At 38.7% G+C, this 26,238-nt stretch overlaps 1 protein-coding gene across 2 annotated transcripts in view; it reads right to left on the bottom strand.

The window, feature by feature from the left end:
- Positions 1-26,238, bottom strand: part of kcna4 (potassium voltage-gated channel, shaker-related subfamily, member 4) — a 70,097-nt gene that overhangs the window by 25,366 nt on the left and 18,493 nt on the right. Inside the window, exon 2 of one of the 2 annotated variants that reach the window (XM_034680870.1) lies at positions 23,308-23,403. The exons of the other annotated variant lie outside the window; for it this stretch is intronic. The gene's annotated coding sequence lies outside the window, so the exon portion shown is untranslated. Of the gene's footprint in view, positions 1-23,307; positions 23,404-26,238 lie in introns of those variants that run through there. 2 annotated transcript variants of the gene reach the window in all.

Raw genomic sequence — 26,238 nt, 5'->3', positions numbered from 1 at the left:
TTTCTACCTCTCAGATTTAATCACGTCCTGTTGACAATTAAGCTCTCATTATACTAATAACGATGATGTCTGTATAATTAAGCTGTTTACTGCACTGTGCATATTTTCACACATTTAGTTAGCATTGGTATTCTGTTCATGCTCAGAAGAGGGAAAGCACTCATCTCCATAACTAACACATACAATGGGACATAAAGCGTGCAGCTTTTCAAAGCCAAAATAAATTCTCAAGCTCCCTGGGCTAAAAACTTGCTTCAGCCACAGCAGATAATATTTTGATGGTCACATTTTACTTACTTAATAGTTCAGGTGAGGATATTCCGTTGTGTCATCTGGGAACAGGCCTTTGTGTACTTTGTGTGAGTGAAGGACAGTCAATTATTCTCTCGTTTCTCCATAACACTCTTTCAATGTCAAACCACTGTCTGTTTCTGTTGCACCTTCTCCACATAATCCTTTTATGGTTAAAAAAAAAGATCTTTCTGTGCAGAGCACATACTGTATTTGCACTTAAATCACTGTGCATCTTTCATATATTGAAGGAGATACGGCACTTCACAAACACCGCCATCGCTTTGAACTGTCTCGTAGTGGATCTCCTTCAAAAAGCCTTTTTCATTTGAATGTTACAGGTTGATTTTTTTTCCTCAACCTCACCTTCCCCCTATAAAAGTGCCTCTGTTTCTTTCTCTACTGTAGACCCAATAATTGCTTCCACTCCTTGGAGGGACTCTGACTGCCTGAATAAATACCTGCATCAGCATTAATCCAGACTACTGTAATATACGAGTATGGATGTAATCAGTTTTGCGATAATAAACAACAACAAGCTACTCTATTCATGCTTCCGTGAATGCACGCTCAAGTTTAAACCTTCATTTCAAACACAAAAATCAAATTTGCTCACCTCATGTCAATTCGAAACATTGATTTGTTTATCATCAAGCCATTGAATTTTAACCTGCCTGTAAAGAAGTCTTTATTGTTATCGGTAAAGTCAGACATTCTCCTGCAGGGTTCAAATTGCAGCCACACACATTATGGACTCATGAGAAATGATACATCCATTAATACTAATATATTATTATTACTTGGCTTTCTTAGTAATCATCAGGCTGTGTAAAGACTTGAACCAGATTGGTCGAAACTCCTTGTCAACAGTAATTGACTCTGAATAGCAAGAGTGATGGCAAGCACAACAAAATAACACGTCATATTAAATCAATCTGCACAAAGTAGTCTGTAAGTATAATATTTACATTAGTGACAACATAAAACATGAACGTTGAGCAAACGTAATATGCTTTCTTTCCATTGTGAGAATTGTATAGTTTGATTTAGTTTGACAGCAGCTCTATCTTCTGTTCATACTTTTGTCATCTAAATACATAATGAACCAGTTTCTGGTTTTATACTCTGAATAGCAGGAAAAAATGAACATGGTAATTTTCTTTTGGAAGCAGAAAGGGAAGAATTACTGGTGTCTGGTCAACACAGCAGATTCAAACATTTGGACTTAATTAACAAAAGAGAAAAGGTGAAAGAGGTGGAAGAAAAAGACGAGCGGTGAGAACAGTCTTTTCCTTTGTGCTCCAATATTGCCTGATTAGATACTTTGGGTTAATTGCTTTAGTATAAAGGTAAGCATGATTAGTGGATTGATTATGGGCCAGCTTCCCGGTCTGTCATTAAGTCTCAATCTGGACTCAAAAGTGAATCTATCCGTGGAGAATTTCTCTTAAGAACTCATCTCTAAAGCTCAGGGTTTCCAAAGTTTAAATGAAAAGAAGACCTTTGGGGACTTAGCTGGAGTGCTTTGGGTCAATACTGACTGACATGTTTCATAGTTCTGTGACTTCCTTCCTGTCTATGGTATCATTATAGAGGAAACTGGGATATAAGGTAGAATTATTTTCATTATGGAATCAGCTGATATTTCTTAGCCAAAGTTAAAGCCAAAATAGCATCTGTCTTCAGTCTTCCATCTTCAACTCAAAGACAGTCATAGCAGAGTAAAGAAACCCTAAATATTTCCAGTTCAGTGACTGGAATTGGAGAATGTTGAGTGATTAATTAATTACTAAATACTTAGTGATTGATGAATTACTTTACAACTAATCAAGTAATGGTTGCAAATGCTACTTTTGTTTAAAGATATATATATAAAAGCTTTGATTAATGCCCCTCATTTGGTCTCTTTAACATTGCAAATTTACTTAAAACTAAGTGCAGTTTAGAGGGGGCGTCTTGATGTGGCATGGGCCCTACCTGAAGTCAGTGGCCATCCCAGATTTACATGTTGTGCTTCTTTATAAAGCTGACAATTTTTTCACAGGAAGGTGATTTCTGTATGACACTAAAATGTTAGTAATGGAAGTAGATACGTTAAGTGGATGCAGGAGTAAATATAACGATTTTGTGTGCACACATACTCCATTGCCACCCTTGCATGAGTCTCGGCCCCCCAGTCTAAAACGTTGTGACATGCATCAGGGTAAATGCCCAAGCATGTTTCCTGTCAATCTGAAGTTTCTTACCTTCAGAGGTTCTTTAAGGCAGCATACCTGTGCTTTGTGCCAAAACGTCCTCACATTTTCTTTCCTTTTTATATGTCTGCTTATTGTTAAGTTGTCAAGTTACTTTCCTGTCCTATTTTTAGCATCAGTGCTGATAAACTCTCCAAAAAAAAGCAACATTATAAACACACTCAGTCCTGGATGAGCATTGTCACTGTCCCACATCATCTTCTGTGTCTGGCAGTGCTTTCCCACCAAAAGTTTGACCTAACACAGAAAAACAATCCCCTTTGTTTCCAAAAAACAGAATGGCTTTTCTGTCTCAAACACCTGTGCAAGTCATAGCCACACTCATTACTGTTAACTTTTCCAACAAACTCAGATCATTAAAATATTGGTGTCTCACGAGGAGCTAGAAAATACAAAAGGCAGACATTGTACAATAAAATTAAGTCACATAAAAAAAAAAAAGTGAAAGTTTCCTGTCGAGGGACATTTTTAAGAATGGATCTAAAGTTGCTAATGGCGGACCTGCAGAGATCAACATCTGCCACCTTTAGTTCACATGCTGGCATTCAGGAGCAACAAGCAGCACGCAAGCACAGAGGGAGTCAATGGTTCCATTATGTAATTCACAGTGAGGCCATTTAAAGCTTTAAAGTGATCATCGAATATGTAAATCAATAGGGATAATACAAGCAGTCAATGTGAGCTGTAATGGTTTTATCTGGTTGGTTGGTCTGTGGTCATGGTTGTATCTCCTAATGCATGACAAATTTTCAGATCAGGCTGATAGCTGGTATTAAAAGCATTGCAGTAGTCAAAGCTGGAAAAAGTCAAAGCATTGATAAGATTTGTAAATCGGTTGTCGACTGAAATGATCTGATTACGAGTATTTTCCTGCCGTTGAAAGAAGCAAAACAAAAGAATGTTCTCCACACGAGTTAAAAGCAGAGATCTGAACCAAAGATTAGGCCATGAGCCGAGCTCACTGTGAGGCAGGCTGGTCGGATGTGTTTGAATAAAGAGTCAGACTTAAGACTAATCATTATTCAGTTTCTACGTTGTGGGACATCCCAAATTCTATATCACAGAATCTATCTGTACTCTTTTTGTTCTGTAGCATCCTATAAAGCTCTCATCCTGCATGTTTGGACTCAAAGAGACGTACAGCACATCCAGTTTGTGCTATGGGCCTCATTTGTTGTTTCATTGTCTCTCTCTCTCTGTCTCTCTCTCTCTCTCTCTCTCTCTCTCTCTCTCTCTCTCTCTCTCTCTCTCTCTCTCTCTCTCTCTCTCTCTCTCTCTCTCTCTCTCTCTCTCTCTTTCTGTGCCAGTGTGTGTGTGTTTTGCACTTTAATGGGGTCTGGGGACTTAAGAGAGAGGCTCTCAAAGCTGAGTGTGAAAATTGTAGTTTGAGCAGGAATTCATATAGAAGAAGCAGAAGTCCCGCATGAAAACATTCAAGTGCAGTGTTTTTATTTGCTTCTCAGTCCTCAAAAATATTATGCATTTTTACTTTCATGACCATATCTTTTGACTGAGCTAGTTAGTTTCTGCCTCACTTGATAAACATGGCCAGTAACCTGATACGTTTTTGGGTAAACACCTCCAGCTAACAAACGCACGGGGATCTGACTCGTGTTATCTGCATTCTCTGTTCATGTAATCAAACCTCACTATGTGCAACTGAAGGAGGCAGGCTGAATGACGTGAGCCGACAAGTGTTACAAATGATCAAAAGGTATGTTGAGCTCGCCCCATCTGAACCTGAGTAACACATAACATGCATTATTACCAGGCAGATGAGGGGAAATATCTCCCAGTTAGCATTAACAGTGTATTGTCATAAGGATGTACGACACAACAGAGAGCTCAGGCTGAGTGCAACTACTGGATTTGCAGAAGTAAACAAGAGACATGGCAGACCTTGGAAGATACTGTAATGTTTGCTCTAGGTCTCAGTGGCCTGTTGAGTTAAAAATTCCAGAGCCAGCTCAGGCCACTGATGACCAGTCGACAGAACACAACATCGGCACTGCTCTCACTCAGTTTTTCCAACATTTGTTCCATGCTTTGATGTAACAGACCCGGAATTGTTCCTATTTAATTTTGCAGATAAAACTTCTAAAATTGGACTTATCTCTCACCAGCTATTTTGAAAGGCATGTTTGTTGCTGTGCAGTCATAGTGGCAATAACTGACCATACAGATGTGGATAATTGCAGAATTGAACTATCAGCTAGTCTGTAAAACGTTCTGCCTTCATTGTCCTTGCTGCTGTAGACCGTCACATTCCCTCTGCCTTTACACTGCCCCTACAAACAGACACAGGGAACATGGAGCAGCCATTGGCGGCACATGAACACAGAGTTGAAAGCAGGTTTATCTCCGGCCTAACATGCAGATATTTCACATAGCAGGACTGTTAAGGCTGATTTATACTTCTGTGTCGCCCCTACGCAGCAGAGGCTGACGCGGAAATGAGCACCACATACTTGTGCGTTGATGTTTCTGTGACGTGCAGCAATTCTCAGCCGAAACGCTTGAGGGAAGTGCGGTCTCTCTGATAGCCAGTCGCCTGCTTCCAGCCCCGCTACGATCTCTGTTTACTTTTCCACAGAGATTCAGAGCGTGTTATGTTCATCTACAGCTGATACATGTTGCTGTTTATCATACACACATGATGACATGAAGAATAGAGAGGAGGAGATAAAATACACGGCCGATGAGCAGGGATCCCGGAATTCCTGTAAATGCGGGAAATACAATACCGCCGAGCAGACCAATCACGGAGCTTGCTGTCCGAGTCGATTCTACGGGTAGTTAAATTTTGGAGGAGGTTCACGTCAGCTACGTGCATAGGCCTCTGCGTAGGTACAGGAGCTACGCAGACATCAGGCGTAGGGTACGCCATCGATTCGACGCAGAAGTATATATCAGCCTTTAGCTGCTCACATGCATATCAAGGGAGTCACCAACCTGGGGAGCCAATTTTCTTCAAACAATAAACACGTCTACCTAGAATGACAGCTGTCTTCGAAACTTGGAAAGTTATGTAAAGGTGAGTGAGTAAGCTCTTGAGATAGCTTAGATTTGTTTTATAATTTGGAAACTGCAAATACATTTACATACAGTGAGAAAGAGTACAGCTACCACAGTTAAAGCAGGTTGAGGTTGTAGTCTTGTTGTGCTGAAGAACAACTCTGACATGAGGCTTATTACAAGCTACAAAGTGCAGCACACGTGATACTATATGGAGGTCTAGAAAATAACAGTACTCATTCACAATGGGATTAAAGCATACTGCACTCTCTATTCTGGGAAGAGCCATTGCTATATTTTGAGATTCATATATAGGCTGCAGTGTAAGAATGGTGAAGGGTAGGATGGCTGGAAAGAGACAGGCCTATTTTCTGATGTTCACTTAGCTGGGAGTCATCTGTCATAAGATTAAATGACTGCAACGAGCACGCAGACCTGGAGCTGTGGCATAGAGAGAGAAAACTCAAGCTCCACGAATCAAGAGTGAGAGGGGTTAAAGATGGCCACGTATCATAAAAAACATACAGTTAAAACACAGTATTAAAGCGCTGAGAAAACTGCATATAAAACAGGAGCAGCTCTCCCTCTGTGTGGCATCTGCAGCTGAGTAGCTGCAGGAACAGCGTACAACGAGAAGACAGGACAAGCGGTGCATTCAAATAGACACGGTGTAATATTCACAGTATAATGCATAATTCAGCCCCGCCGTTCTGTGGATTAAACCCTGCTCCCCAGCTGTTACAGACAGCCACTTAAAAACAGCATGTAGCACGACAGCCGAGACCCCGAACTGTTACTGATATCATGAGGCTCCTTTAAGGCTGTTTAGCTGTTGAATTTCTCTCCAGAATGTGCAGCAGATTGAGTCACATAAAAAAGTTTTTCATAGAGTTTTATTTTTTTGAAGTCCTCCTGTTTGCCAAAGCTCTGTTTGGAAAAACCCTCCAAAACACTCATTTTCCAAACTGAGGGTGAGACATGGAAAAAAAAAAAAAGTACAGAACTACAGAAAGCACAAATGTCCACACACAGATGCTTTTTTTTCATAAGACTTACACAAACCAAACTCAAACACAGGAGGAAAACACACTGAGGATAGTGTTTTCCATAGACAAATAGCCCCTATCAGAGATTCCACTCCTTGTTGCCTTGACAATAATTACATTTTCCCAAACATAGGCTTCTTTTGTACGAGTTATGGTGCCCTCCGCCCCATCCTTTGGGAGAGTGTTTTCAACATGCGTAAGAATGCAACCCAGGGACAGCATCACTCAGAGCCAACTGATAAAGACGGACACAGAGAGGAGAGCCTGATGTGCACAAGGAGAGAACTCTGACAACAAAAGTACACACTCTGACAACACTGACAATCTCTAAGACCAGCTGTGTCATGTGAACACATTTTACCCGTCATCCACATTTGAAAGCTGTCCATGTCCTGTTCGAATAATTGGACACTTTCATTCATCTGCAAAAAAGTCCAATTAACGCGTCTATTAGAAACAAAGAAAAAGCAAAGCCTGCCTGCTGAAAACATCTACAGGATATCAATTTAATTATTGAGATATGCTGATAATCTGACGTAGATAACAGAACATCAGATGATGATGATGATGCAAAGGGCTCATACAAGGCGTGGAGTAAAAACAGTGAAGCAGAGTTGTCCTTACTCAGTCATTTTCTGTATCTGACAGCCTTCACTCTCACTGATGTGTCAAACTGGACTTACTGGATCATATGTCATCTATCAGTACATTTAGCAGCACAATACTATCACTGCCCTTGCAAATTTATCAACAAAGAGCTGCTGTTGAAACCCCAAAGACACAGGTATAATTTCCCTAATTAAAGAAACAATAATTAGTGATTATACTAAGAAGTTTTTATGAAGTTCTTCACAACCGTATATAAATATAATAGTCTTGCAGCATATAAAGTCTTTAAAAAATGGTCTCTGGTGCGGAAGTCTGCAACATTATGCAAATTGTTGTATTCAGAAACTGTTCATGTCAAAATATGGATAAAGGGTTGGATTGAATCTGACGCTGTAAAACATTTAAAAAAGTATGCCTTTCAAAGAGAGTGCTGGGTTTACTCTCATATTTGATGCCTAAATGAATCACCGCAGACTGCCAGACTCTCACTGCAAGACGTGTTATCTCGACCAGAGCAGGAAACAGATCTGTCAATTCAAGAAATATTACAGGGGTATTTATAATTAAAAGCAATCAGTCAAGAATGGAGTCTGAAGGGCAGGATGATGAGAAATGTTGTTAAGGAATATCTTATGTAAGGGTTATGCACCATTGGCCATTTTGTCAATGTGAAAGGCCCTGTGAGGAGTTTTTAACTGATGTTGAAGTAGTCTCACTCTTGCACTAATGCCTCTTCATGACCTACTTAATAAAATGAGATTATCAGCAACAAGACTGGTTGTTTTTTTTCATACTGAATTTTAGTGTCTGTTTAAAAGCTGGGGTTGGTAATCAGATTTAGATACACTTTTTGTTATACTGGTTAAAATGATAGACGGAGTCCTGAGGAAATGCTACATTCAAATTCTTGCTAGTTTTCCGTGGCTACCAACCCTATCCCATAAAGAACTGGACCCTTTTACTCTCAAAATTATAAGAAATATACCACAGTTGACTCATCACTCTTCAAGTATTTGTTGTTGGGGGTGTAACTAGGGTGATATTGGTCTTCATTGAAGCTATTGTAACATCCCTCAGACTCACTATCATCTCCCAAGATGACCTTCAGTACCTATAGAGAGCTTATTCTTATACATACTAGAAATGAAATATAAATAAAAAGTAATGAGAATAAAACAATTACATTAAAATGGGACCAGTAAAATTATGTTAATTTTGATTTACTGATTTTAAAAAGATGTTTTGTTATCTATTTATATAATATCCACATAATTTGACTTTTTTTGTGTTTATATTTTTTCAAATGTATTTTGAACTATATAACAGAACATATTTAAATTCAAAATAATTAAAACAGCTACAATAATTGAGTGGGTTATTACTTATCTGCTATTTTGACACAGAGGTCACATCAGTTTTTTCATGAAATTTTAAAGCTAAAAGCCTGATGTGACGTATATGTCACAGAGATTTTTTCCCAACTTGTTTGATATTAATTTGTTGAAGAAATATGATCAGAACTGGATAAGTATAATACAGGACTTACTATTAAAGCATTACAATTTGAAATGGCTTTAAACTTACCTATAGTATTAAAAAAACAAGCTTTTCAAAATGAGCTAGTTTCTTCACTTTTGTTTACAAGTCACACCACCATTTTTGGGAAGTCAGAACCTGTTCCAGTCACATGACAACCAGTATATGTCACTTAGGGACTTAATGAGTTAAAGCTGGGGTTGGTAGTCAGATTTAGATACACTTTTTGTCATACTGGTTAAAATTATCTTTATGTCCTGATGGTGATCAACACGTGTTCCTAAAAAAGAGCGAAAAAAAAGCCGCTATCTACAGCCGTTCTGAAGACATGCTACATTTAAATTCATGCAAGTTTTCCGAGACTACCAACCCCAGCTTTAAGGTGAAGCATAAAGTTGTATGAGGAAGATTTCAGGGTATTTAAAGTGTATGTGGCACCCATGTCACCGTGTATCATTGTGGGCTAGCTTTAAGGTCAGACTTTCCATATAGAGAAGTTAAAAAGCAGGAGGATTTTTTCATCTTTAGCTCATCTTCTTTTGACATAATGTTTCATCCTCATGGCTGATACTGGAGCAGGATTAGTAAAAAGACGTACATTTTCTGCTCAAGTACTGTCTTGGTCAGAGAAACTCTACAACCAGGCCTTTGCTCCCTAAAAGAGCACAACGGCTATGAACAGGATTTAATGTTTATGCCGGTGTGTGAATGCTTCACTGATCTTCAAGGACAAAAAGTCCAACTGTGTGCTTTTTTAAGTTATTCAGAAATGTATTAGGACACCAGAGCACACATCATGACAGTGGGGCTGTGATGGGTAGCAATAAACCGGTCTGTGCTCACCTTCAACTAACAGTAATAAATCAGATTTACAAAGTGTAGTCATTGTTCGGTTACAGCTCATAACTTTAAGTAGCTTCAAAAATACACCTTACCTCACCACTCTGCATCCTGGAAAATTTGTCTTGATCAAAGAAGAGTATTAAAAGATCTGTATCACATTCATTTGCTTCCCACTACAAATGCATCCTATGAGAGTAGCCACATCTTTACAATAGTGGGTGACATAGCTCGAGAAAAATGCAATCTTTGTCCTGAAAAACATGACTGAATTCATCGCAAGGGGTCTCTAGACTCAACACAACATGAAAACTCCTCACAGTGCCTTTACATTTCAATATAAGGCTTATAGCTGTGCAAAAACACGCTGTCTATTTATTCATATTAATGTTTCATTTTCCAAACAATAAGTCAGGTCAGATGGAATAAAAATGAGTATTCAGTCAACAGTTCCATCCCTTTTGTAAATATTAAAGCTCATCATGTATTTAGTTCACATTTGTCCGTGGTTGCTGTGTATTGGATGAATCAGTGAGCGTTAGATTTAACAAGCAGCATCGAGGTGGGGTCTTTTTCAAACAAATCCCATCCTGGCACAGCAGGAAATGCAAACCTATTTTTAACCACAAACATGCAGCGTTTCAGCCGGGACACATGGGAAGGCTCCAATTAAGTCTCAGGAAACGCACAGAGGCAAACCCTGAGATAACTAATAATGTGTCTTTCCCCGCACGCTGACACACTGCTCCACAAGGAAACTCGACATGTCTAGAAAGAACTGATTCTCATGAAAGGACTGCAGTTATTAAAAAAACATTTTAAATATGAGTTTATACATAACAACAGATAATGCATTCATGTGCTATATAAGACAGTCAAGTCCTTCACTGGCATTTGAATAAACCAGTTAGACAGGAAGAGGTGAACTCATCTTTTTGATACATACCTTTATGAGGCTCAGATGAATTTATCTCTATCCCATAATTAGCAGGAAGCTAATCTAATGAACAAATAACTGAAATCTTTATCACATTTTCTGTTAATCATGGTTGAAATCCCTTTTCACTGTATAAATACTTCATTAATTCATTCTTTGATACTGCCTGGTTTCTTCATTCACCCTTTCTCTCGTTCATAAACTCACTGACTCTCCTCCTGTCATTCATTGATGCTTTTTTTCCCCCACAAACTCATCCACTGACTGATTCATTCATTCTTTGTTGTTACCTTTGATTTATTCTTGTGAAGGTATTTAATCCCTCACTCTTGTGTGTTTTCCTTCATACTCGCATGCATCCATTCATCCATTCGTATATTATTACCCAATTCCTTTAATACACTGACTCACTGTTCATTCTTAAATTCATCTAATTTATGCTTTCACACATTAGTCATTCACTACATATGTTCAGAGTGACTCATTTTATGTATTGACGGATGTAAACACTCTGATTTATTAACTGTTTACTCATTCTCTGATTGACTGTACTGACTCATTTGCTGGCTTACCAACCCCTCTACTTTTCAAACCCCTCACTCCTGTTAGACTGTATGACACTGACTGCAGATGATGCACCTGATCCCACCTTACTATCTCTCTCTCGTCTCTCTTTAATTCCACTAAACTGACAGAGTTATGTTTTTGCAACACTGCGTATCCTGTTGAAAGCTGCATCTGAATAAAGAGCAACTTAACAGCACAACTTAGCTGTGTGTATAGCCTCTATTTTAAAACCTGCTTTGTGACCTTGCCTTTAAATGTAGATTATGTCTGAATCTGACACCTCACTGCTGTGAGCATATCTACTGATTGTTATACATTTACAATTTTAGCAGAAAGAGATCATATTTTAACATATGTATATACGTTTCATGTAATGACAATATATATTTACTCTACTGTCTCATTCCCTGTCACATCTTGTGTTAGAAAATTTAATAGAGGCAAGTCAATTGCAATTTCTTTGACAGATTCCGATTTACTAATTTTAATGTCTGACCTGCTGATTCCTATTTTGGCCAATTCCAATTTTCTTTCACTAAAGAACTATTACTCACAGCCAAACAATGTTTTTGTAACTTCTTTCACACAATTCAATGCTTTGGTCATAAAAATCATGGTATTTCATTTGTTCTTTTGCATTTTTTTGACATAATTTATGGTGGAGGTTTCTTCATATATAAGCTAAAACCAATAACTGTATCATCTCTTCAAATAATGACATTTTCTGCATGAATTTCATGTTCTGGAAAAGTTTTGCATCCATTATTAACACTGTCTTCATCACTTAGTTATTTAACGAAACTCATTGATAAATCAAACTAGAAGAACAGAGAAGTTTACCGCTTCACTGTCTTCAGCTCAGTCTCTCTGACTGCTGAACGACTTATGAATTCCCAACAAATACATTCAACAAGTGACTACTACATGAGGATATTGCTCGCTATCTGTTACCTGTCTAACTCCATCCCTTCCTGCCTTGGTAAACAGCTTTTCAGCTGCGAATACTTTTTATCTTGTTCCATTCACAGCAGGTAGAACTTTTTGAGGTTTTAACATTCAAGCATTCTACCATAAGCAAACCAAACCGAAAACTAATTTGATATTATATTTTTTAAGCTGCTCAACAATTTGGGGGTTCTTCAATTCATAATGCTCCAAATGTTTTCAACAGGTCGCAAGTTAGCACTGCAGGCAAACCAGCGAAGGACCCGGACTATTCTACTACAGAGACGATACAAAAAACAAACAGAAAGTGGTTTGGTATTTTCTAAAATATGCAAGGTCTGCCCTGATAAAGGCATCGTCTGGACAGCAGCATATATTGCTCCAAAACCTGTATACATGGTTCAGCATTAAAGATGTTGCCACAAAAATGTACCCATGCCGTGGGCGCTTATGTATCCCCATGCATCCCCATACCATCACAGATTCTGGCTTTAGAACTGTTCTTTAAAAAGCTGGGTGTTCCCTCTCTTCTTTAAAGTGGAGGACACAGTGTCCATGATTTCCCCCAAAAAAGTTAAGTTTTGATTGGTGAGACAGATACAGATCACATAGAACACAATTCTGTGTGTATCCTTGATGCTTTTTCACCTCTGCTGATTGGCACCTCACGTCCACTGTGAGATGTTAGTTTGTGTGTGTGTGTGTGTGTGTGTGTGTGTGCGTGTGTGTGTGTGTGTGTGTGTGTGTGTGTGTGTGTGTGTGTGACTGTCTGTTAGCGTCTGTGTCACTGTGGGCATAGCGTGAAACATGCAGCTTGTGTGTGTGAATCTGAGATCAGCAAAAATCATTTTTTAGACGACCAGCTGGTCACCAATCACATCAGAACAGGCTGAAAAATTGTTTCTGATTCAAGTCATCAGCTGGTCGATATGTGCACCTCTAAAATGTAGGATACAATAGAGGCTCACCTGAGATGCTATAGAATCTGGGCCTCATTATATTTAAAGTAATCATATCAAATCCTATCATTAAAACTGTTCTATGTGATTATCTGTTCTTTCTGATATTTAAGCAAACAATCCACCTTACAGTCTGTTTCCATCAGTCTTAGCCTGGAGCTTGATTCTTCTTTTTTTCTGCACATCAGAGAGTTTATGCAGAAGATCTTTGGCCCACACAAAAAGATACTGTGGCTGCTGGAAAGAAAATCATTAAATCAACCATTTTCTAACAGTAAAATATTAAGTGGAATTTTCCATCAGTGCTGTGGCAGCAATCTTAATCTGCCAACTGCACAGTCTAACATCTAATGAAGAGGCAGAAAACCATGACTGAATAAAACCAGGGAGTTGGCTGGGGGGAGAAAGGATTTACTGTTGGTGGCCTGAGAAGTAAAACAAAAATCCTAAAAGAGCACGTTGTGGTTTTTCAGCATAATCCAACAGACGTCAGTGAAAGCGCTCCAAAATAGCTGCGTGGACCCGGCCCAAGGAAAATGAAACTGCAAAGTCCCCTGAACATAAAGATGTTTTTCACCCTCGGAGGCATGAGCAAGGGCAAAACTGGACACAGTTGTCCGGTGGGAGAATTAATTTCACATCCTGTTTTTGATATTAAGTCATGGCATTTATAAGATCAAGTACCAAGTACCAAAATATCTCTTTTCAAAAGCACTTTTGTATTGATATCTTGATGATGTCAGACACAAGAAGACACAAACAAATAAACAAAATGAACGTTCAACAAGTTCAGATTGAAGCCACAGAAAAAGCAACATTCCAAAGTAACTTTAAATATACCCTTTCTGCACTCACAAGTTCATCATAACATTAACAATGTCAAAGACCACAACTATGCACCTTCAACTGAGGTTTTGATGCTAAAGAACAACATTGGAGTAAAGCTCAGCCAATTTCACCCTAAATTACAAGAGTGTGTAAATAGAAAACAACCTGTTTTCATTCCCTGACTGTTAAATACATTTTTTTTAGCACATTTTGTGACCGATACAAATACACAAACAATGTTGCTATTATAAATTGTATAAAAGAAGTAGATGTAGCCTTTGGTAAATCAAGCCAATGGGGAAGTGCCTGTAGACTGCTTTTTACTGAATGGCCAGCAGGGGGCGACTGCATTGGTTGCAAAAAGCAAACCGACTATGCAGAGCCTGATGAGATTATAAAAGCTAATACTATGGTGACTACAGTAATGCTGTGCCTGACAGTCACTGGTTTCAGCCACTGGTCTTCTTCAAAACAGCGTAATTCTGATCACATAAATTTGTTCCTATTTAGAGCAACATAAAATAATAATAATAATAATAATAACAATAATAATAATAATAATAATAATAATAATAATAATAATAATAATAATAGTCATACTGCACTGACCTACCACATTCAAATCATGCATGACTACCTGTGAATGACAAGTCTCTACCATGGCCACCTGACAACTAGGGTAGATTCTTAGTGTTAACCACCCTGTCATCCAAATATGGTCACTTCTGGTTCCAAAAACCGGCCACACTACATTATTTTATAAATTCAAGCTCTGTGTGAGTCATTTTCAGCTTCAACTAACTCCAATGTCAACCCATCCATTCCAATTTTAGATGCTCTGAGCAACTATTCTAATCGTCCTGTACTTTGAAAGTGAGGTGACATTGGATAAAAAGCCGCAGGTCAGCCTGAGGTGACGGTTTTAGGGGAAATTTATGGGTCAACAACGCTGAACCTTCACTCAGGAATATACGGTTCATGTCCTATATGAAGGTCAACACGGAGTTACGATATTTATTCACACCATGTTTTCCTGAAACGTACCAAGTATTTCTTAAACAGAAAAGAACTGCAACCATTGAACTATATCAATCAGTTGTTAAAACATCTTTACAGCAGAGAGGGCCAACAAGGAGACGCTTAAGGATTTATGCATCTGGAAGAGATGCCAAGGAGTGTGATGTAACTTGTGTGTTCATGGAGCTGGGATGAAAATGTTTCAGTGTCTTGAGTCTCTTTCACACATGCACTCTTGGAATTTTCTAGAATTTTTTGGGAGCTCTGCCCCCAAATCTTCTAAACTCACTTGTTCATACATGTTCTGAACAGTTGTCCCTGTTTGATGAGGGGGTGGAGGGTGGGAGGTTTTGAGTCTCAGGAGGCAGGACATGAAATTGAAAGCACACTGCAAAAGCCAAGGTGTAATGTTTACTGCATGACTTCAAACAAAGCAACGATACAATTACAGTCTTTGCTTTTATGACACGTGTGGACAGACAGACAGACAGATGTGCAGACATCTTTGCTTCCCTTTTCTTTATAAATGAGTCTCCTTCAGCAAATATTTTTGTTCATCCTGTCCCTGTTCTAGGTTCACACACCGTTTTACAGGAAGTTTTTAGGGGTTTTGTGCATGTGTAGCTATTGTGTATTTTGGTATGGGTGTGTTTTAATTGTATTTCCCTACATGCAAAGTAAGATTCTGTATTAAACAAAAAGCTAAAGAGTGCTTGTTTAAGCCAAACTAGGAAGAGTTTAAAAAATGTTGCTACATCAGTTTCATTCTCTGGATTGAATGTTAAACAGAGACATCCCTGTCAATAAATAAAAGAAGTACAAGAACACATTAATTGGAGGTAAATTGGAAAAGAGAAGCAGAGAGAGACAGGGAGCAGAGAGCTGCCATAACAAATAATCTGAATGAGATGTAAAGGAGCATAAATAAATTAAAAACGACCTGCTGCAGTAAATGAAATCAAAGGGGAGCTGAACCTGTGGAAGCCAGAGGGAGGGTGTGTATGTGTGTGTGTGTGTGTGTGTGTGTGTGTGTGTGTGTGTGTGTGTGTGTGTGTGTGTGTGTGTGTGTGTGTGTGTGTGTGTGTGTGTGTGTGTGTGTGTGTGTGTGTGTGTGTGTGTGTGTGTGATCAAAGAGGCGAACAGTGGGGAGGGAGGCTGCGATGTGCCACAGAGGGGAAACAGTCGAACAGTTTGGTTAATCACACAAGTCTCCAGTTAACATTTGGCAGATATTTGCAGAGGACAGAAGGAGGAGATGTAGGAGCAAACACAGCAGCTGTACAGGAGAGGTGCACACACATTTCAGGGACTAGTGCCTCAGTTTGATCCACTGCTGTGTTGTACGGATGCTTAAACTTGATATTGGTAAAGAACAGAGATTCATATCAAACACTGGAACTAGATCACTTTAACAGCAGTTTTTACATCTTCATCACAAATTAGGAAAGCACAAAGTCTTCATGGTTAAAGTGTCAGTAGAGAAATCCCTCTTTCACAGGGCTGCATGATTGTTTTCATTGTCGGCTACTCTACGATGACGAATGACTTGATTATTCAACTGATCCTTCCATCAGTAAAACTACAGAAAACAAAAAGAAATGTACATCATAGAAACTTATGAAACAAGGTGATATCTTTGTTCAAGCAAATGTCCAAAACCCCAAAACATTCAGTTTACTCTAATGTCAGAAAAAAGCAAAAGGCCTCTTCTGATTCTTCATCTGATTGTCTCATCAATTCAGCAACAAATATATGAGGCACTGACTGTCAGCAGCAAAAACTTTTTGAGGGAATGACGACAGGATCAGATTGTTTGTAACAGAAGGCGAGATGTTCTAGTTGTAAATGTTCTGAATGTATTCCACAGATGACGATTACAGTTTGCTTCCAAAAAAGTCTTGCATTACAAGATCAACTTGTTGCAGCTACAAACTATACTAAAAGAACCTCCTTATGTGCTCTCTGATGGTGCTATGAAGTTAGATGAGAAGATCACTCTGACTGTTTAGTTGGAGTGATCCACTTAGCTTAGCATAAAGACTGGGAACAGTGGGAAAAAACAAAAATGGCTCTGTCTTTGATTTAAAAACAAAAAAGGTGGCAAAATAAGATCTCTTCAGCTTAACATCAAACACACTTTACCTGGTCTGTTTTTGTTTTAGCATGAATAACAACAAATTGTACCTTTGGTGGGGGTAATGTGCAAAATGTCTACGTCTTGAGGAGCCTAATGGTAGATTCAGTCACAATACAGTCTAGAGATGTGCATAATTCAATGGACTATATAGAATGTATTTTATATAGCACTTTCTCTAGTCTCCTGACCTCTCAAAGCACTTTTATGTAACATGCAAGCGACAGCCTCCAGTCTAAAAATATGAGTCCAATGCGGAAGTGCTAAAATCTGCAGTTCATTGAGGATCCGCTTGAGGCTGGCTCCAGAAGTACCAGAAACCACATACACACCAATTCAAAAAAGACGATCTTAACAGCAGAAATAAACATGTTTACAGCCTGGTACAAAAGACCAGTGTAGACTGGATAGCTCATTTCTCGATTGGCACACACTATACAGGGATGAATTTCTTTCATAACACAGCAATTTTAATTTTAGCAATTTAGCTGATTGCCGTCACAATCACTCGACAGCAGCAATATGGCTGCCGCCGATGATTGGACTCAAAACAGCCCTTCAGAAACAGATGGGTGACGTCCTACGTCCATTATTTATACAGTCTATGGTAACATGTCACATTCATACACTGATGGCAGAAGCTGCTATGTAATTCAACCATTTACACACTGGAGCAGTTTCGAACCCCCAACCTTTCCATTGATAGATGACCAACTCTACCAATGAGCCACAGCCGTCATAGCACACTAAGCACTGTCATTCTTAATCGATTGCACCAGAATTATAAGTCGGTTAAGCTAATTATTAGTTTTTTTATTGAATGAGTCATACATGGCTCATTCAGTGTTGTGTCTAAGTTGTAACACAATGTAACTGTCCCTTTAAGAGGGTGGCCAGATGGGTATGCAGTGTTCGTAAATGACACAGACAGCTTCCCCATACTACTGAAAATGTTAATCAAGGCCTGACTCCTATTAAAATGTTAGTCTATAAATGGAAGCCTAGATTTTTCTGAGGGCTGGTTATGATTTAAATGATATGTTGACCTTTTTTGATGATTTGAAGTCATACTTTGTGGAAGAATGTGTCACATCCATAAGGTTAAAGTGCCTCATGTTTCAGCTGCACTTTAAATATCTGTCAGTTTCATTAAAGAAAAAGGTGATGAGCTCTTTCAAATAGCAGTTAAATAAGCAGCACACATTATGGTTAAAGATAGAGTTTAGCTGTATTAGTTGTTCTCAATGTTGACTGCTTTACCTTTAGACGAGTCAACGAGTCTGAATTTAATTTGTAATTTACCCACTGAGAACATCACCAGTCCAGATATGAGACTGGTTTCAAGTTTCTCATTTTACTTATCAAGAAAGCAAATAAGAACATCTCCCCATGTTTCTCCTTTAATCTAAGGTATGGTAAATAAAGAATAAAATACATCAAAGCTTGGTTAATGTTAAAGAGTTTGATCTTGGACCAAAAAAAGTAAATGATGGACAAAAGTGTTTACCGTTACATTTAGCAGAAACAGTGATCCGCCCCTATTATTATCCAAAGGGCTTATAAATCAACTAAAACACTTGATTCAGGGATCAGGCCTCAAGCGCCCCTCTGATGTCAAGCATTGGACTTTTTACTCCCAAAATATCCTCTCTACCGTCTCCAAATTAGCAAGTGGGTTTCCCATCATGTTATCTTGAAAACAAAAGACTTTTAGAGACAGATTTCAAAACAGAAATGAAGAAAACAAATTTAGCTGAAAATAAAGTGTGTAAAAATGGTTTCAGTGCAATGATTCACCCGCCGGCCAGCTGCTGCTTTGAATTTATTTCCATAAAATGTTATTCCTCCCCTTCAGCTCCCTGTTTCTGTTTACAGTGACAGTGCTCCGCAGAGAGAAGCTATAAAGACAATATACAACACCCACCACCATCTCTCATTTATAAGCCTACTTTAACCTTATCTAACAAATAAAAGAAATGCATTATGAATGCTTTATTACAGCAAAAATGAGGTCCAAGATATCTCAAGCAAAATGATGTAATCACTGAGAAATATCACAAGCACTTCAAATTTCTCCTCACAGACAATATCCAAGGCTCACAGATAAAACCCACGACCCAAAAACCAACACCAGTACAGTCTCTGTGCACTCCATGATGAAATATAAGTTTCACTGCTGAGTACATCATATCCATAAGCCATCTATGTAATCATTATCCAAACCTCGGCTGATGACTGTCTTGCTGTGAGATGATAATGTCATACACTGAGTGCCGTCCCACCTGAGAATAACAGTAAGTACATTTTGTGCACTCACACAAAAAGAAAACAATGCACTAAAGGAGGAAGAAGCTGTAAGCATTGTTTATCGTTGAATTTTTTACATGGAGATTTACATTGTAAATAAAATATGAGCCTGCGACAGTTCAGAAAGCATATAACTTTATCCTCTGACATGTTGTCTGATTTGCATTTATATAAGAAATTTTGTCATTATAGTGCAGACAAATATGCTTAAAGCTCTTTGGAGAAACACGTGTCTTGTGTTGATTTTGGCCTCCCTTATGGACAAAGTGGTACCTCAAATCTTTTTGCTAATTTTGTTATGTGCATATTGTTTTTATGATTTTTTTCGCTGTGGAAATGTTATCGCTGATGGTCTTTGTTTTTGATGTGGTCTGCTTTTGTAGGTCATAAATAGACATTAGTGTTATTGATAACCAGGTTAAAAAAAAAACCTACAGGTAATTTAAGTAAATGAAAAATTGAGCTGTTTTTCTTGTAGAGCGAACTCTGTTAATTCTGATTGTTAATAATACTGTAAAATGTCAGCTTAGGTTTGGACAGTTTTCTTATTTTAGCTTGGCACTGCCTCAAGAACTATGACGTTTTGAATCACTGACTTTTGCTCATTATATCTTTGACATTCTAACCCCAAGAAAGGCAAAAACTAAAGGTCACAAACCTCTTATTAAAGCTCCTGTGATGAGTTTTTAGCCGGTAATCAAACAGACTTAAACTGATAGTGATGTCTATTTGTGACCTACAAAAGCAAACAAGACCATCAGCAGCAAGATTGACCATTTCTGCATGTGCTTTGTAATGTCAGTAACCTAGATTAAGCAGGTTAGGTGCCAAAAGAGACATTTTACAGTAAACTGAGGAAACAGTCTTTTTTTAAATTTACCAACCAGATATTTTCAATGTGATACGTTTGATTATGAAAGGAAAGCAGAATGAGATTTTTGTAAGAAACTGCCGACACATCTACAAGAGAAGATCAACAAAAAGATAAGAGGTAAATCTTTATCCACATGAGGGCGCCAAAATTGAAACAAACCAAAAGTTCCTCACAGGAGCTTTAAAAGGAAATCATATACAATTTTTATAACGCTCTCTGCATTTCAAATAAATCTCATAAAGTGCTAAAGAGTAAATAACAGAACACGAAGACAACAATGTATGAGCAGCAAAAATTAAGAAAAATGAGCATGAGAGCAACAAAGATGAGCAAAATTAGTTTTCAAACGGCACATGAGATCAGACAGCATTGACAGGCACACATTATCAACAGTAATTGTCATTGGCTGAAAAATCAATATCTGGAAAGTGCAGCTGTACTAATCAAAATTCAGACCAAAGGTGAACTTGGGTGAAAGATAGCTGGATGGCTGTGTGAACAAGGAAAAGATGCTTTTACAACCAACATTTAACTTTCTACTATGACTGTTCTTATAACTCATACCAGCCAGAAAACATGAAGTGCACTCTTTGACATTGAGGGAGGTTTTGATTTATTGAGGATATTTTTCTGCTCCAGTGTTTACTGAATTTATGAGTGATAAGGACGTTTTAGTGACAAGATAAAGATTAATTTTGGATGTGTAGATATGATGAATGAATGGTGGACACATGCTGTCATCTCGTCTGATGTGCCTCTGGCTACAAGCAGCTATTTAGAGTCTGACAGTCTCACAGCATTAAGATTCCTTTTGTTCTTTATCCCCACACACAACCGGCTTCATTCCCAACTCTCCCAGTAAGAAAAGGCACTCAGTGATTGTTATTGTTTGTGGCACTCTACACTCTACAGTCTGACCTTTGACCTTCCGCTCTCACTGTAACTGTCTCATCGGACTGTCCTTTCATGAGTCTGAATTGGCGCTGCAGCGTTATGGTGCGCAGTTACTCTTCTGCACGATTACAAATCAAACCCTTTGCATGCACGGATCAGGATGAAGTGTGTGGGGGATCTCAGTCTTTGCAGACCCTGAAACTGACTCATCTTCATGTAAGCGAGTCAAGCTCCGCTGTGCTGATAGGCCGCGTACAGCATATCACGTGCACACACACACACACACACTATACTTGCACACATGCACACACAGTCAGATACACCCGAGGCCCTTAAGAGTGAGCATTAGTCACTCCACATAAAAGCATCGAGTCACTCCAAAGCAAGAGAGCAGAGAGAACGAGTGGGAGACAAGGTCTGTGTAGGTCTGGTCATGGCAGCCATTTTGCTGCACGTACAATCGCTGCTGGGGCAGGACAAAAGCCGAGAACACTTTAATGTTGGAGAGCCAGGCTCAAGTTTACATAACAGTGATCGATACAGGAGGAGACGCCCCCTGATCCAGGCTCAGCTAGGATTTGTGCTTTCCATGTCCGCGCTGGCCTAGACTGACCATGGGGTGAAACTTGAGGCTGTCTGACTGTAATTGATGTTGATGCGCACGTGGCTGTTACATAACAAGATGTTACCATTAGCATTTAACATTAACGTTGTCACACTCTTCAGAAACAATGGGAAAAGTGCTCAGCGTCATTGCAATGAATAATGTTCTGATAAACATCTGAATTCAGCCTCAAGTTGTCTCTGTGAACACAACCACTAGTGAGTAATATACGATACAGCTGTAACGGCTGTTAGATAATGGTGATATACTGCTTTCTGACAGAGCTATCAACTGTGTAGGATGTAATCAGGAAAACATTTCGTCAAGCTGTTGCAGTTTGTCAAGCTGATATCTGCGAGAGTGAGAAAAGGGACAAAGTGCTTCGAGATTTCTAAAGCAGACACATGAGTTCTGAGGAAAAACTTAGTGAGCAGTAGTAAACTCAGAATGAAGATTTCCAGCCACTATCCGATAAAGGAGCACTCTATTCCTGTCTTTACGAGCAATTCTGCTTTTAATTGAGCATATTTTGTGAATGCTACATAAAGATAGCCTTTCAAGTAGCTGCCAAGTTAAGTTGCAGATGCATCTGCACCCTGGGAGGGACCCTGCAAGATTTCTGGAGGGATCTTTACACAGTCTTTTTTTTTTCTCAACTTGAATGATCCATGTTGAAAGTGGGTGAAAATAGTTCCTTGCCTTAGATGAATCATTGAGACAAATTTAAATGATGTGCGATAAACGATAATTTGGCTCATAGTATTGGCATTGCATGGCACTGTTCAGGGAAATGAGCTTCAGGCTGCATTTTTAGATTTTTATTGAATCATCTATGACTGAAGAACTCCAAAACAAGTTGTATGTCACTTTCATGACGTTGTGGCTAATGTATTAGCAAACTGTGGTCGTTTTTATTGATCAAGTAGACAAAGAGCAACAATTGAATCCCGTTGTTTTTGTCCACTCAATGACTTTAAAGAGGACTTTGAACTCTTTTTTGCAGGCTGTCCTTGCAGTGTGGATGGTAAATAAAGTCAGTGAAAGAAGTATTTCCAAGTGCATGCTCTGTAGACCGAGAAAGTTGAGTCCTGCTGGTGGAGCTGTGCCAGCAGTGACTGCATGTATCTGAATGCATTTGGGGAGCAGCCACAGCCTCGGCTCTGCACTCCTGATTTTCTTCTGCTGCATACTTGGAGCAAAGAAACACAACTGAATATCCAGTCAGTCAGAACGGTTTTGTTGTTTGTTTGCAATAAAAACACAGGCGAGAAATCCAAGTTGTTGTTCTTCTGGTCCATTTAGTACATCAATTGACAGCACTGCTGCCAGAAGGACAACAGATTTTGCAGCTGCACCCCAGAGACACAAAGAACATTTGCAACAACTGCAGGAGTTTTTTGATACTATAAATCTGGCTCAGATAGATTGAGGTAAGGTTGAAAATCAGCTGCACGCTCCGATGTTTACAATCAACCGAGAATAAAACATTTAGGTCTTTTACTCAGGGGCATCGCACCAGTTGATGCTGGGGGTGGTGTGGGTGTTGCAGCACCCAAACTTCTACTGAAACATCTTTTCATCCCCCACTTTTTACTGATGGAGTCACTGATGATGAGTCAGATTGATGAATAGAGGTCTAGCCAATCACAGCAGTTTGACCAACCCACCACTTTAGCTAAGAGTGAACAGCTGGAGAACAATAAAGTCAGATGCGTGCAGAAACTGAGCCTGTCACCTGATGCCCGCTGTAAGAATAGGAGAGGAGATTAATTATTATTTGAATCAATCAGTTTTACAGTAATACATTATTTTGTTTCTGAGTTATCTTTATACAGTGTGGTCAACTATGTAACTTCACTTTCTTGATGCTGAGGGTTTTTTCCTGACATCATGTCATCCCTTTCACTGTAGTGCTCTGCTTGTGTAGGTTAGGCTAAATAAGACAGGGTATGGGGCACAGGTGAGCAGTTAAATCAAATAACTGTTGAGGTTCATCATCATCTTATCTGAATCAGATATACTTGATTGATCTCTGAGGGGAGCTTGTGATGCTTTGGAACAGAGGAGCTATAGGAAGCTACTACAATATTGTGTAGGGTTTGCGTTGCCCATGTACTTCCCTACATTTTTTAAATCACTCCTCTATCCCTGTTTTTACTTCTACTACTTCCAACTACTCGTTAGCTGTTTGTTGAATGACAGGTGAGTTTATTGGGACTTGTTTGCTGTTAACTGTATATTGTTTGGAACAACTAAAAGGATCAATATCTGCATGCTGAGTGGTTAAGATGCACCATAATGATGCAGTCATATTTCTGTGCAACTTTGTAAATACACATTGCACTTTTGAAATCATATACAGAGCCTTCATTAAAAGGGTTTATAAAGTCCTATTACTTATCATAGCTTTAAATACACAAACACTGAAAACTAGGCTTGGTGTCCAAATCAGTAAACACACACCCTGATGCTTAAACACATCCCAGTCTGCTGTTTTTAAGAAAATTGAGGATGAAATAAATAGTCGGATGTTATGTCATTACAGTTATGGCTGCAGGAGATGTATGCTGCAGCCTGATATAGCAGGCCTACATTATTAATGAAATTTGACTCATCATTAGTCAGAGCCTCTCTTACGCCTGTTATTTGGGTTATATTATTCATCAATGTGTGCCTAAAGAGCAGATGTTTTTATTGAAAAAAAGCTCTACAGCTGTTCTAAACCTACAGGTTCAGTTTGTGCATAATAATTGTGGACTCCTCTGCTTTAAAATAGGATGGGACAAATTAAATTTTGAATATGCTGTGCCTTGCAAAAAAATTAGTAACTGCACAAGCGTCATATCACATCCAGACTGACGTATTATAATGTAGACGATGACAGCACATTAAGTGAGGTGCTGTCTGACCCCTCTGTCCTCCACGAGTCCTTGTCATACAGGAAAAGGAGAATTTGTCTGTCTAATCTAATCACGAGTAGCCGGAGGTATTTTTAGACAAACAAGATTTAATTGAAGTTCTGACCACCCCTGATCCAACGAGAGATTATAAAAACAAAGAGTGAAACAAAGTGCTGACTCTTAACATTTTTCAGATTTACAAAGCAGCCAAAAAAACAGAAGACACTGAGAAGACAGAAGACGTAGAGCTGCATACGTTAGGTTATGTTTAACACTAAGTGATTTCTGCTAAGATATAACAAACTGCATGTAACTTGAAGTAGGGGGAGGACATAGAAACATTTATCCTAGTATGTCAAATTTTTATGAATGCACAGTTTCATGACTTAACCCATTCTTTGTCTTTTATTAGTGTAATTTAGAGCCACAACGAACATGTTTTGATCCTTTCCTGACAACAGAACAACATGTAGATCAAACAGTCCTGGCATTGTAAAGTGGGCTTTAGCTGTTTGATGTTTTAATAATGCCTATTTGACATTTTAAGGACTATGTGAACAACATTTGTGCTTTGACACAAACACCTGAGTTTTAAACCCCCTCCACTATGTGACTTTAAAAATGCAGATTTTAAACAAAGATTTGTATCGTGCAAGGAGGACTGACTTCCTTGGTTGTGTTTGAACGGTTGTACAAAGAAACACATTCAAAACACCAGCCGTGTTAATGCCAGCACTCACCTCCTCCAATCAAAATGTTCACACCAAACAAGTTCCCTTCTGACACTGTTTTACTCAGACTTCACGTCTGCATTCTCAGCTCAGCACGACCAAATATGATTGGATTATGTTTTACCAAAAAGAGGAACCAGTGCTGTTTTTATTTTAACCTTTTAACAGGATTATGATGGGTTCAGTAGTTTCACCAGCACGAGTACAGCGCTAGAAACATGCAGTGAAAAAGGTCTGGCAAGCAGAGATATTTGAAGTGCCAACTACAAAATATGTTTTTGCTTTTTGTTGACCAGATTTCCTCCACTGTTTCAGAGGTGCTTCATCTATTTTAGAAGAAACAGAAACATGTGAAGACCGTTTGGACAGCTTGACATGTTTTGAGGAACTTTCTTAAAGCTACAGTGTATAAATGGGAATATCTAGTGATATCTAGATGTCAGATTCTAGATTAAAATGCTCCATCCTCCAGTCAGTGAAGTTCGTGTAGCGACAGTGGCCTTTGAAGACAAGAAGCTCCCGTGATACATGATAAGTCTGATCCTCCATTTGTCAGTTTTTTACTATCAAAAAAGTCCATCAATTCTTTTGCACACAACAACCACTCTATTCTTCTTCTTCATCTTACAACTGGCAGGCACCCACTAAATACAAAAATGCGTATGGCCCTTTCTAGTTAGTCTGTCCTGTGATGAGCAGCCTCTGATCTTATGTAAATATAAAAAAGCTCCTTCTAAGTTAAAAAAACACAATGTATATATTTATATATATTCAGGTGATTATGCACTACTTGAAACAGATTTTCTTCAATTTCTACCGCTCAATACTTCACACTGTAACTTTGACATACTGCTGACTCATAATAGTGACATGATGTTTCCACAAATGCTTTCCGCTTTCCTCTGCACTCTGTTTCAAAGAAGCTGCAGTTTCATTTTAGTCCTGTCAT

Source organism: Notolabrus celidotus, chromosome 3, assembly GCF_009762535.1.
Source record: "Notolabrus celidotus isolate fNotCel1 chromosome 3, fNotCel1.pri, whole genome shotgun sequence".
In the NCBI taxonomy this organism is placed as follows: domain Eukaryota; kingdom Metazoa; phylum Chordata; class Actinopteri; order Labriformes; family Labridae; genus Notolabrus; species Notolabrus celidotus.
This window is presented reverse-complemented; position numbering and strand designations above follow the sequence as displayed.